Source organism: Alnus glutinosa, chromosome 14, assembly GCF_958979055.1.
Source record: "Alnus glutinosa chromosome 14, dhAlnGlut1.1, whole genome shotgun sequence".
Lineage (NCBI taxonomy): Eukaryota > Viridiplantae > Streptophyta > Magnoliopsida > Fagales > Betulaceae > Alnus > Alnus glutinosa.
In genome coordinates this window covers 7,471,763-7,486,827 of record NC_084899.1, presented here as the reverse complement: position 1 = coordinate 7,486,827, position 15,065 = coordinate 7,471,763, and the positions used below count along the sequence as shown (strand labels likewise).

At 34.4% G+C, this 15,065-nt stretch overlaps 1 non-coding gene across 1 annotated transcript; it reads left to right on the top strand.

Annotated features, from left to right (window-relative positions):
• The first annotated feature begins 1,887 nt into the window (after positions 1 to 1,887).
• Positions 1,888 to 1,961, top strand: TRNAF-GAA (transfer RNA phenylalanine (anticodon GAA)). Its single transcript has one exon. It is a non-coding gene; the product is annotated as a tRNA-Phe (tRNA).
• Positions 1,962 to 15,065: the final 13,104 nt, after the last annotated feature.

The window sequence follows — 15,065 nt, the reverse complement described above, 5'->3', positions numbered from 1 at the left end:
TTTTTTTGAAGCCAGATTCTTCTTGCTACCATAGTTACCAACTCTAGATCCTCATCATCTAATCTCTCCATAAGCTTCTCAAGGATACTTAGGAAGTCATCTTCTTCAACTCAATATACATTCAGCCCAAACATCTGATGACGAAGGACAACTTCAGATGAAATGACCAATATTTTCTACTGCTTGACCATAAATGGGACAAAGCAGGTCCTAGACTGTTCTCATTTTAAATAGACTTTCTTTAGTTGGAAGAAGATTGTTACAAGCGCTCCATAGAAACATCTTGACCACCCATAGGTAGTGAATATTCCAAATTCCCTTCCATAGATTGCTAGAAGTTTGGATATTTGAGCTTCCTCCTTTTTTCCTTCGAATCTCTTTCTTTTTCAAGATGATAAACTCTTCTGACCTAAAAATTTCCATTCTAAGTACCAATCCACACCAGTTGATTTTGTTGATTGTTGGGACTGATAGCCAAACCACAAATGCTTGCAGCCTCCTCCTCATTGAAAATTGCTCCTATCAAAGAAACTTTCCACCAGTTTGTATCTTCATCAAAAAAATTCCTTTACACAAGCATCTTTATTAAGAATCCTTGCCGAGGATTTGACAACATAAGAAGTGGAAGTCTGTAGCCATTTATCTCCTAACATTTTTTTTTATAGAATTTTGGTTCCCCACTCTCCATACTAAACCATACTTTAATAGAGTTTTAGCATTCCAAATGCTCATTTATGCATAAGACGCTTTGTATCCCAAATTTGGCTTAAAAAAATGTATATTTTGATAATATTTCTTCTTGAAATTTTTTGCTACCAATGTATCAGGATTTTGAAGTAATCTCCATCCTTGCTTTGCCAACAAAGCCATTTTGACAAACCCATTATATCCTAGTTCATCCAAGCAATTTTGACTCATTTTCTTTACGCCCCAACCAAAATTTTATCATTAAAGAATTTATTTCCCTGCATAAAGATTTAGGTAGCTGGAATACTCTCATGGTGTAGGTATGAATTGCCTAAATAATAGCCTTCAAGAGAATCTCCTTTTCTACTTATGAAAAAAAAAAAAAAAAAATTCTTTCCATCCATCTATCCTATTCCATTTTTTCCCCCTTTATTCCTTTAAAAATACTTGTTTTGGATCTTCCTACTAAATTCGGCAATCCCAAGTACTTCTCACATCTCTGTGTTGATTGCACTTCTAGTATAGAAAGAATATGATCTTTTACTTCTTATTAAAGAATGACATGATTTTGAATATTGATTCATTAGTATAAAACCTTATCCCATTTTTGAATTATTGAAACAAGAACTTTATGTGAGAACCAAAGCCCCAAAGGACGAATTGGGATTTTTTTTTTTTTTTTTTTTTTTTTTTTTTTTTTTTTGTAAAGGAACCAAATGGTTTTCCTTGGAGATGTAAAATTTGCCCACCGAGTTTTATCAATTTGTAAACATAGTATCTATTTATATACGCTCGAATAACCTCTTCTAATAATTAGAATGTATATAACCTAACTCTATTCGAGTTTGTGCCAGTATGGAATGAACTTATAATCATGGAATCGCTCTAGACCAGTTATGCCCATCATGCTTGTGTGTAGTGATTCGGAGGCCAAGATTTGAAAGTTGTTTAAGAAGTCAAGGTTCAGTGTGTTGGTAGGTAAGCCAAAGAATTTTTTTTTTTCTTTTATTTAAGGTGGGACTACTTTATTTTTCCCTATAGCTTTTGCCAGTATTGATGCTACCATTGAAGCTACGAGATCTTCTCCACCATGGGTCATTGACAAGCCCTATATATTTTCTTAGTAAAGGGCTTTTCCTTTACTAGTCAAGTGGTATGGTAGGGCGCTTTTCGATAAAGAAAATAGACTTTAGGAAATTAGCTTAGGTAGCTCAGTTGGTTAGAGCAAAGGACTGAAAATACTTATGTTAGTGGGTCGAATCCACTTCTAAGCAGGCGAAGGCTCCAAAGGACAGGTAGCATGGAGCGAGCCGGATTTTGAAATGAAAGTTAAAGAGGAATCAAAAAAATGTGAGTGCTCCTGCACCATATGGCTTTTTAGCAAATATAAACATAAATCTCTATGATCATAGGGTCAAGCTTGTATAATAGTAAGCCCATAGCCATAATACTACACGTACGGATGTACCACGTCATACAATGAAATATTGTTCATTTACTTTAAGAAAATAATATTTAGGCATTTATTCATTTGAAGCAGTCTAAACATCTTATAAAATCAGTAGGCTTAGGACATATCATTTTGAAAAGTAGATCACGCTCAGTCCTTTGACATATCACACGTTAAGGTGAATTAGTTTCATAAGCATTTACTTACCTCAAACGCTCATCCACAAACTCAAACATCTTGAACTTCTGCTACTACGAATTATACCATAATATTAAACATAGTATAATAAGAGCTCTAACCCTATCACGTAAAAACCTAAATAGCGCACTAGGCTCTAATCCATCATTAAAACCCTAACAATCACCATTTCTGGTCACTATTGAATATTCGGTATCGAGGTCGAGTATTAGACCAAAAGGGTCGAACGTTTGGTCAAATACAATGAATGTTCAATGGGTGTCAGAATGCATGAAAAAGCTCGATAATCTTACCTAGACCACATTCTAGCTTAACAAAAGCTTATAATAACTTTATAAAAACATGTTAAGCCATATCAACGTGAGGGTTCATGAAAAATGAGCTAGTTCCCAACTTTTTAGAAAACCATTTTCTTTTAAGAGAGATAAATTATAAACTCATCATAATATGCTTAAGGCTCATAAAACCATGGTAAATCACATGGAAAAAAATACCAACAACATGAAAATCGAGTTTAAGGTCCAAAGTTTACCTTAATGAAGATAGAACAACATCAAAATCACTTTCCTCTCTCTCTCTCTCTCTCTCTCTCTCTCTGTATAATTGATGTGGTCTTTTGTTTACCAAAATATATCAATAATAAAATTAACCACTTGCAATAGAACGAATCCTTGTAGGATAAGGCTATAGAGAGGGTGTCGAACCTCAAGGACTGCGTATGTATTATTATCAAGCTTTTCGAGATTAAATATAACTTAATTAAAAAGATGTTTGATTTGGTTTTTGTTTTATAAAAAAGAAATACATAAAAGTAAAAGACATAAATTTAAAGATAGTACGGATGAGATAAAGAATAGGGGATTGATTTCACCCCTCACCGCATAACAATGGTCAATCATAAATTAACAAGGAAAATTCATACTATGCATGATATAGGGCTCGTCTCACTCGAGTAGTCAAGAAATTACCTCTAGAGAATAAGTATAATCCATCTTCAGTTGGCACGGACCGTCCACCTAACCACTAAGATGCGGTACGACCCGTCTTCCCTAGGCATGGACTAGCTACGTCTTTAATAGGATATACACACAATCAATGGAATAGTATAACCCAGCTTCGGTTGGCACGGACTGTCTACTTAAATTACACTAAACTAGGGTGTAGTACAATCCGTATTCCTTATGCATGGTCTATCTAATCCTCTTGATCATATATCAATTAAAACCATTGTATAACAATCATTCACATAATCACAGAAAATATGAAGGATTGAGATCAATCAATATAAAAGACTTTCTAAGACAAGATAAGAAATTCATAATGATTGAATATAAACATTAAAATCAATTCTCACAGTTATACAACCATCATGCATAGAGAAAATCCCAAACTAAAATACAATTAAACCACTGTTACTTCGAAAGGGCTACATCAACACCCTATTAGGAATTTAGCCACTCATCGTAGTGCTGGGATGGCCTTCTGCCATGTTCTTCTCCTCTTCAACTTGTCAGGTCTCTGAGAAGAATTTTCTGTTTAAATCTAAGCACAAGCACCAAGCACACCTTCTCTTGAAGCTTAGGGGTCTATTTATAGGGAGCACACAAGTCCTAGAAGCCCTTGGAATTCCAGAAAAATCGCTCTTGAGTCTTCTTGTCCAAGTAGGAGATTGAAACTTCAATCCAAGTAGAAAAAGGATTCCAAATTCGGTCGGAATTGCGGTCTTTTATTGCAAGGCGATTTTGACATAGTAAATGTTTGAATTAGGGAAAATTTATTTCTGTCATATTTGTTTCATTTTTTATTAGCTTTCCAACGCCACCAATTTAATTGCAATCCAATATCTGACGCAAAGTTTATGATCCAAACACTGAGACATGTGCAGAATCCAAATTTGAATCCAATCCGATTTTGACTCTTAGTGGAGAAATTCCGATTTAATCATTCACTTGATTTGATTAAACTTAACCACATCATATAGGTATTCTATTATGATTGGTTAAGCTTAAACATATCTTCTAAGTCTTCTCAAAGTGTGTTTTAAGCCCAAAATTGCATCTTCATTTAAAACCTGAAAACATTAAAACAACACAAAATCAAACAAATAATAATGCTAAGGAATTAACATATGCAAGTTAAGGGGCTTGAATGTGCAACATTCAGCGCTTATCACACCCCCAAACTTACATATTGCTAGTCCCTTAGCAATACAAAACAAGAAATAAAACTAAAAAAACAACAAGATAAATCCTTCTTTCGTGGGATGTACGATTGCATTTAGCGTATGCAACAAGCCTTTTAAACCCGTAGGACTCCCTAGTGGACGAGTGAAGTCTCGTGAGGGTTTGCCAGGGATGATACCCACAAACATTGTTCCTACCATTTTATCCCCAAGAATGTAGTATCATAAAAATAATAGTTCTCATTCATTGGCAAGCTTAAGAAAATTAACTCCATCTTCACAATTTCAGGGAATTAAAAATTAAGTTACTAACATGGCATTATGAGATATCATAAAATTCAATTAGTGTAAAGTGAACTTAACACATAGTCATGAGATTTCAAAATTAATCTCAATCATGAATGGTTCAACACTCAAAATTCGTTGGACTCCCCATTAGATAAAACAACCAAGGCATATATATTTATTATTATCATTTTTATATATATGCAGGCTGTGCAATGCTTAGCTCCCTTAAGCTTTCTAATTGACCCATATAACGAGTGTTAGGTCAATAACTCCCAAACCAGATGGTTTTAGGGCATTAGGTGTAAAACACCCTAAAGACTTACTAACTCGAGTCAAAAAGGCTACGAAGCTAAACTTAGCCATTTATTAATCAAGGTAAACTTCCACATTTTGACGCGAATACTCAATGCTTAATGAGGCAAGAGATCCAGTTACTCAGCGAAAAGCTCAAAGTGATCAATATTATTCTCTCTTTCTTTCTTTTTTTTTTTCATTTTTTTTTATGCCAAGGTTATTCCTCCAACAAGTTACCCAACTGCATCCAAGATATTGATAACAGACATAACTGATTTCAAATTTCATACCCCACAGACTATATGTTAGTGTGCTTGTGAGAATAAAATTGAAACAAGTAATATCTCATGCTGCCAAAGAAATTAACAAAACTTCTTAATTCCCTAGTCAAGTGATCATGTGTTCATCATGTTAAGCTCACCAATGAAATACGAATCAGAATTTTAAATCAACGGCATGCTCAAGAATAACATAGCAAAATATTGGATAGTGTTTTGCTCTTCCATACCCCCAAACTTGAATCACACATTGTACGCAATGTGTGTATAGAACTGAACATAACAATAAGAGGATAGGAATACCTGAATGAGCAAATGCGAGGCATATCATACCCCCAAACTTGATTGCAAAAACACATGTCCTGAAAAAGATAGTGATACTCCAACCAAATACTAGTAAAGTGCAACACACTGTTGTAAAAATATAAACTAAGAATGAAGCAACAATGGAGAAGATAAACCTGGACGGAGATCATGTACCCTGACCTGATAAAGGACTCGAGCGTACAGGGCCTCTGCTCAAACCAATGAAGCTGACTCATTTAGCCAAAATATGTGGGATCCGTCAAGCCAATGGAATCCACATCCTTGATGCGCTCAGTGCTCTTTGACCCTTAAGTTTAAATTTGAAGCACCAATCTTTTCTTCTCTTAGACCAAAGAGAATAAATTTTACCTACAAAAAGGTAATTCCAAATGTCCGCATATCGAGGTAGATCACTCTGAGTATTCTCAAACAGTTTCTCATTCGAAAGGGAATCATGAACTGTAATAGAATGAGGAGAATACATAAGGAAGTTTTCTACCTTGATGGTCTCTTTTTGCTCTTCTAATATCCCTAACAAACTACTCTCTTGACCTCTTAGTAAATCACAAGCAATACGGGCTCGGGGTTCATATGGCGTCTCGAGGATAAGAGTGGGTGATGAAAGAGCCTCAGTGCTCACTTCCTCGCCTTTTGCCCGATGTAGAGCTTGTGGGGCCTCAATTTGCTCCTCCTTCCTCTCTTCCCCGTGAGTTTCGACCACTTCTCCATCCTTCATTGTAGTGATGGCTTGCTCATTATAAAAAGTACTCTCATCTACCACGTAGTGTCCATCAAGATTGGCCACCGACTGTCTTTGAAGCTCTTCTTCTTCTATATTGAGGTGGTTCATGATTTGTTCAAAGTGAGCATCCATCCTGGCTTCCATCTTGGTGAAGAATTGAGGGGTATATTTTTCCTAGTGAGATTGTTGTTGTGGAAGCCAGTAGATGGGAGATGGCTCCTCTTCGTGAGCTTCTATCTTGGCAATGGATTCAGAGTGAGAGTTCAATTTCTAACCGAGAGAGGTCACTGTCTGAGTGAGTTTTTGATTGATCTCACCCATAAGTTTCAATATCTGAGCTTGAACGTCAGAATCTAATTGAGGTGATGGTGTAGCCAGAGAAGATGGCTGCCAATTATCCTCAAAGTTAGCACAATATGGAGATGATTGCCATTGCTGGTGGGGAGGATGGAAGTTAGATGGTGGATAGGCCGCTTGATCATCAAACTGCGGATATGCCTGATGGTACAATTCATGAAATTGTGGAGCGTAATTTTCAGGAGCTTGAGCTTGCCACGAGATATTAGACTGGTTGCTCCATCCCGGATGATCGGAATCACAATAAGGCTCATTCCTCGGTCTAGAGAACTGTGTGTTCATATGCTCATAAGAATAGTTAGAAAATTGTCCTGTAGTAGGACAATCTTTAACATGATGATAAGGACTATAGCAATATGAACATGGTTCATGAGGTGTTGGAATGCCTCCCCACATGAACTAAATTGACAAAAATAAAACAAAATAACAAAAGAAAATAAAAACAAAAAAATAAAAATAAAGAAACCAAAATTAAAATAAAATAACAAAAAAAAAAGAATCAAGTTAAATTCAATCTTTAAAACTTAATAACATAACCGTTTGCAGTCCCCGGCAACGGCGCCAAAAATTGATGTGGTCTTTTGTTTACCAAAATATATCAATAATAAAATTAACCACTCGCAATAGAACGAATCCTTGTAGGATAAGGCTATAGAGAGGGTGTCGAACCTCAAGGACTGCGTATGTATTATTATCAAGCTTTTCGAGATTAAATATAACTTAATTAAAAAGATGTTTGATTTGGTTTTTTTTTTATAAAAAAGAAATACATAAAAGTAAAAGACATATATTTAAAGATAGTACGGATGAGATAAAGAATAGGGGATTGATTTCATCCCTCACCGCATAACAATGGTCAATCATAAATTAACAAGGAAAATTCATACTATGCATGATATAGGGCTCGTCTCACTCGAGTAGTCAAGAAATTACCTCTAAAGAATAAGTATAATCCATCTTCGGTTGGCACGGACCGTCCACCTAACCACTAAGATGCGGTACGACCCGTCTTCCCTAGGCATGGACTAGCTACGTCTTTAATAGGATATACACACAATCAATGGAATAGTATAACCCATCTTCGGTTGGCACAGACTGTCTACCTAAATTACACTAAACTAGGGTGTAGTACAATCCGTCTTCCCTAGGCATGGTCTATCTAATCCTCTTGATCATATATCAATTAAAACCATTGTATAACAATCATTCACATAATCACAGAAAATATGAAGGATTGAGATCAATCAATATAAAAGACTTTCTAAGACAAGATAAGAAATTCATAATGATTGAATATAAACATTAAAATCAATTCTCACAGTTATACAACCATCATGCATAGAGAAAATCTCAAATTAAAATACAATTAAACCACTGTTACTTCGAAAGGGCTACATCAACACCCTATTAGGAATTTAGACGCTCATCGTAGTGCTGGGATGGCCTTCTGCCATGTTCTTCTCCTCTTCAACTTGTTAGGCCTCCGAGAAGAATTTTCTGTCTAAATCTAAGCACAAGCCCAAGCACCAAGCGCACCTTCTCTTGAAGCTTAGGGGTCTATTTATAGGGAGCACACAAGTCCTAGAAGCCCTTGGAATTCCAGAAAAATCACTCTTGAGTCTTTTTGTCCAAGTAGGAGATTGAAACTTCAATCCAAGTAGGAAAAGGATTCCAAATTCGGCCGGAATTACGGTCTTTTATTGCGGGGCGATTTTGACATAGTAAATGTTCGAATTAGGGAAAATCTATTTCTGTCATATTTGTTTCATTTTTTATTAGCTTTTCAACGCCACCAATTTAATTGCAATCCAATATCTGACGCAAAATTTATGATCCAAACACTGATACATGTGCAGAATCCAAATTTGAATCCAATCCGATTTTGACTCTTAGTGGAGAAATTCCGATTTAATCATTCACTTGATTTGATTAAACTTAACCACATCATATAAGTATTATATTATGATCGATTAATCTTAAACATATCTTCTAGGTCTTCTCAAAGTGTGTTTTAAGCCCAAAATTGCATCTTTATTTAAAACCTGAAAACATTAAAACATCACAAAATCAAACAAATAATAATGCTAAGAAATTAACATATGCAAGTTAAGGGGCTTGAATGTGCAACATTCAGCGCTTATCAATAATCTTTCTCCCTCAAGGATTGGGGTGGCTGGGTTGCATAGGTGAGGAATGGGGTTTGAATGTCGTGATGGGTGCCTTTATAGGCGAGGATTATAATGGATAAGGCTGAATGATGTTGTTGTAAGTTGCTTTTCAAGCAGAGGTGAACGTTTGATGTACTGCTTCGAACGTCTGGTGTACTGTTGGACCATCAGGCCTAAGGTTTTTCTTAAACATTCTAAAGATGCTTCGAATGTTCGAGTCAATGGTTCACTTCGAACGTTCCAGGGGATCTTCGAACGTTTAGTCAGAGTAAAAATATTTAGTTGTTTGGAAAATTAATTTTTGTTCATTTGTTAGATAAATTTAGCAACACGAGTATTTGTTTATAAAACGTGATTTAAAACAGATAATTACATGCCTGACTGAATAAGTCTGTATTACAACCTTCCTGCCCTTCTCCGTAGTAAAGCTAATCCCCAACTCTATCCAATTGGGTCAACTGCAAACATTCATTCAAAACTAATTTTCACCCTTAAAAACTACAATTGCTGTTGTTTGATTTTTATTTCCATAAGAAATAAAAATCTTGGCTTCTTCTCCTTTACCAATTGGCAAAGCCGATGAACTATTCGAGGGTTCCCAAGCCATCAGTAGTTCAAGCTAGGGATACTTCTGGCAATTGGCGACGCTGAGGCTCAGTCCCTGCCGTTAGAATCTTATGTAGTCCTTCCATCCTCTCCATATTTATCGTTCGCTTCTTTGGAGTGTTTTCACTCTCTTCTGCCCTTTTTCCATGATATTTACTCTTTTCTTTTATATTTTCATTTTCTTCCATTTTTCCCTCACCACATCTTTATTCTCTAGCCGGCGCTTCCACCATTTCATAATTAAATTTTTAGCTTGAACATTACTCACTAATAAATTCTCCATAGCTTCCATAGACATACCCATAGTGGGTTGCCCACCTTTTTTGTTTTGTATCTTCGCTTAGCAGTTTCCCCTTCAATTTCTTCCTTCCCTTTCCTTCTTTCCTCGAGCCCCTTATTTTGATCCTTTAGAATACCCCAATTGATCTTCCCCTCTCAACTCTAGCCCACCACCCTTGTCCACTTTCTCTTGTTTTCCTAGCCCACCATCTATCCCATCACCCTTCTCACTCTCCTTTTCTTTTCTTTTCTTTTCTTTTCTTTTCTTTTTTTTTTTTTTTTTTTTTTTTTTTTTTTTTTTTTTTTTTTTTGATCCCACCATCCACATCCATTCTAGAAACTTCCTTAAGTCTCATTATGCTCCCCTCCCCTTCCCTCCATTCTAAGTTTAAGCAAGAATCTAAAACCGCACGATTTCCCCCATTATTTCCTCTAATTTTTGACATCGCATCACCTTGATTCTCATTAAAATCATCTCTCTTTCCATTTTTGATTCCCATATCTGCCCTACTTCTAGAGTATCCCAAATTTCCTTCTCTAGAGATTTTGTGTCCATGATTCTGCTATTTCCAAATCTAGTCCTCCCTTCCTTTGTTGGCTCTAGTCCACGCCAACATTGTCCCTTCTCTTCCACCTGATGCACCACTAGTGGTTCAAGTTATACCCTCTACTCTCAAGCAAGTACCATACGGCTTTTTTGTGCCTTCATCGTTTTCTCGTTTGGTGTAAACCCCAGTACAACCTTCCTCCCATGTCTTATTTGTCCACACAAGAAGCAAAATCTGGGTAAATTTTCATATGAAAAGGAGATCGAGATTGTTTTCCCCCTCATCTTTAGAGCTCGGTTTTTGTCTAAGGGCATTGAAAAATCAATGGCTACATTGATTCTCAAATGCGTTCCCCACCCTTCTCCTTCTTCATTCACATCTACTTCCTTTACCCTCCCTATTGACACCCCAATATTGTAACCCACCTCTCTATTCATACACACTAAAGGCATATCAAGGACTTAAATCTAGATTGGAGTGTAGTTGAACGTAATCTATGCCGGGGGCATGGACACCCTTCCAGCACCCTTCTCTTGTCATTTAAATCTGAAAATTTAAACAATCACAAATTCTCTTGCAGCTCCTTGAACATATCTCTCCCATTGATCTCCCATAAGTAAACACCAATAGAACCCGAAACGCTTCTTTGTCTATTTTGTTTTCTACAACCATATTTCCCACCAAACATCTTTCACCGGCTTTTGCTCAAGATCTGCCATGTCTTGATCAGCCACAATAATTCATTCATTCTCCCCTTCCATCAAAGAAAAATCCCTTCATTACTTCTCCAACTCCTCCACCATAACGCACCTCTGGATCCCCAATGAGATCCCCCCTGATCCTCCTCTGCCCAGTAGGGTTTGGAGACCTTTCCTTCACCCCTTGAAACTTTCCCTCGAAGAAAGCAAAGATTAAAGATTGCAAAATAAATAAATAATTAAAAAAAAAATTATGACATTGAGGTCTTATATCAATGTTCTAATGCATCAAACAAAAATGACATAAGGCAAATTTCGATTAAATTGGATAAACAAATTCTTAGGTAATCATATAGGAGTAAACTTTAGGGAATTATATTTGTAGCCCTTTTGTTAAATAATTTTGAGAATAGCAGAAGATTCAAGTTTGCCCCAAAAGTACTATGACTCTTAGAATAATTTAAGAACAAATAAAAAAAAAAAAATTATGACATTGAGTTCTTAAATCAATGTTCTAATGCATCAAACAAAAATAACATAAGGCAAATTTCGATGAAATTGGATAAACATATTCTTACGGAATCATATAGGATCAGAACTTTAGGGAATAATATTTGTAGCCTTTTTGTTAAATAATTTTGAGAATAACATAAGATTCAAGTTTGTCCCAATGGTACTACGACTCTTAGAATAATCTAAGCACATATAAATTATTATCTACTCTGCTTAATGATGCAGATTTACTCATATAAATACGAAAACTTCTTTAATTATAGGGACCTAATAAATTAAATACCGTGATCCTTCCTTACCCTAATAAACTTTTATCTAACTATATATATATATATATATAAGCAAAAGCCTTCAAGAAAATAACTTACAATTGTGACAAGTGGTAGTTTAAAATGTTGACAAGTGTACATTTAAATATAATATATAAGCCTAAATCTAAATATATTAGAAATCTAAATCAAATAGGATTTCTTTGGTGTTCTAATATTAATAGGTCAAGTGTTATTAAGGTCCAAATGAAATAAAGAAACAAATAAATACAAATCAAATCATATTGAGAAATTTAGAACAAATAGCAAATTTAGTCCATCGAAGGTTTGTCTTTTTCAAGATATACTATATATAAAGAGAAATGCTAAAACTGACATTTTTATCCTACAATTATTCTACAATACTGACGTGGATGTCCTAACCACACCTTGATTTTTTTTTTTTTTTTTTTTTTTTTTTTTTTTTTTTTTTAACAATGATTAATCTAACGATTGGTTTAGACGGCTACATCAGCATTGGGATAAAAATGTGGTTTATAGCTTTTTTAAAAAAATAATTAAAAATAAAAAATAAAAAATAAATAAAAAACTCAATAATTGTGTCAATAGTTGTGTCATGGAGTGGCAACATATCACATCTCTTACTCATATATAAAAACAAAAGCTTTTAAGAAAATAACTTAGAATGTTGACAAGTGTCAGTCAAAAATGCTAACAAGTGTCCCTTAATATGTTTAATTTTGAAAAGTGGCGTTTTAGAGGCCCTAAATTTATGACAAATGCGTTCAACAACTTAGCAATTAAAATATGGAATTGATGGCAGTGACTTGCCGACACATATGGCTAAGAAGAAACAAGCTGGTTCTTTACCAGATTTTTACTCACCCCACTGCTGTTTTGGAGGAAGCTCTTCGGTCTCTTGAAGATTTCAGACTTTGTAACTCCACTGAAGGAAAGGAGAGCATCCACAGTGGAGGAAGTGCTGCTCAATCCCTTCCTGTACGATGGCAAGGCCCCCCATGTGGCAAGATTAAAGTCAATTGGGATGCTTCCCTTAATAAGGAAAAGAATTACACAGGATTTGGAGTTGTTGCTCTGGATAGTGGTGATTATTTTCTAGGGGGCCGTTGCATTTCTAAATAGGTGCTTGTGGATCTGCTTATGGCTGAAGTTATGGCTGCCATGGAGGTAGTTACTTTTAGCAGGGAGGCAGGCTTTTTTAAGCCATTTTTTAAGGGGACTCTACAAGTTGTCAAAGCCGTCAATGCCAATACTCTGAATCTTTCAAAGATTGGTCACTTTGTTGAGAGTATAAAAACTGAATTGAGTTTTTTTAGGGATGCTTCTTTTGTCCATGTTTCTAGGGAGTTTAATGGTGTTGCTCATGCACTTGCAAAAGACTATATACAACATTTTTATCCTATAATGCTGATATGTCATGCCCAACTAACCATTAGATTTTTATTTATTTATTTATTTATTAACAAGGTTTGATCCAATGGTTGGTTAGGCCTACCGCATCAGCATTGTGGGATAATTGTAGGATAAAATTGTAGTTTCTTGCATTACTCTATATTATATACAATATTAAAATTATTCAAAAGTATAGCTTAGAATTGCGACAAATGAGAATTTAAAATTGTGACAAATGTAATATTTAAAATTGAATTGGACCTTTAAGTTGGGTCACATATATTTAAAATTGAATTGGGCTTTCTATATAATCATAAATTATGTATTCTATATAGTATATAATAGTAGAAGCTTTCAAAAGTATAGCTTAAAAGTGCGACAAGTGGCATATTTAAAATTGAATCGGGCATTTAATAGTTAAGATGGAAACTAAAGGAACTTTCTTAAGCCCAAATATTTAATGACAATTATAAGCATGAGGACTAAAGAAAAATATGTTAAATAATGTACTAAACATAATAATATTACCTCCTCCATAACCAAAATTTTAAATTTTAAATGATTTTAGGGTGGCTAAAAGTGTTACATAGGCCAAACATTTTCAAAAAATTCATACCTGGGTGCATATACGTTCCATAGTTGTGCAAAACTTTCACTAACAATGTTAATAAAAGTAGTTTCAAAGAGAGCCAAAATTTAATATATAAAATGGTTTTAAAGTGGCTAAATATGTGACAAGTAGTAGCATTTTATGATTATTTTTTGTTGTTTAATTTTGATTCAGATCCATCCAACTGTCACTATATTGAAGAAATCAGCAGTTGTTTGAATTTAATGAATTACTCTATAACCTTTATTTTCTTTGCTTTTCATTATTATTATTTATATTTTTTGCTATTCTTTTCTAAGACATTTGCAAAAAAAAAAAAAAAAAAAAAAAAAAAAAAAAATGAAAAAATTATAATATATTCATTGAAAATAAGTGTGAGAACTAGAAGATGAATAGTGAAGTTGGAAGCTAAAAGAACCTTTTAAAGCCCAAATATTGCAATGACAATAATAAGCGTCAGTACCAAAGAAAAATTGTTAAATAATTCATTAAAAATAAGAATATTACCTCTCAAATGACCAACAATTAACATTTTAAATGGTTTTGGGTGGCTAAAATTGTTAAATACACCAAAACTTTTTAAAAGACACCAAAATTTAATATATAAAATGGTTTTAGGTTGGCTAAATTTGTGACAAAGAGCATTTTATTATTGCATTTTCTTGTTTAATGTTGGCTTAATTCGATCCATCCAACCATCACTATAGTGAAAAAATTCACAGTTATTTAAATTTAATGATCTTTTTTTTTTTTTTTTTTTTTTTTTTTTTTTTTTTTCTATAACCTTTCATTTCTTTATTTTTTATTTTTAAGAAAAACATCATTATTGTTATTTATAATTTTTACTATTCCTTTAAAGACGTTTTTGTTAAAAAAAAAAATTAAAAATAGATTATAATGAAATAGAGTGGGTTATAGGCTATTTACATTTAATCATATCAAACTCAAATATATAGCTTTAGTTTTTAAATTATACCGCTCTCTCCAAGCTTTCGCTTTCTCTCCTTTCGGAAAGAACCTCAAAAGTCTTTTTGTCTCCCTTACTGTCTTTGCCTTTTTCCTTCTATTTTACCTTATGGATACCTCCCAAATCAACCTCCAAGCTCTTATTGCAGAAACTGAAGCTCTTGGCTGGGATGGTCCCTCTCGTTTGGAATCTTTGCCAATAGAACACCCTAA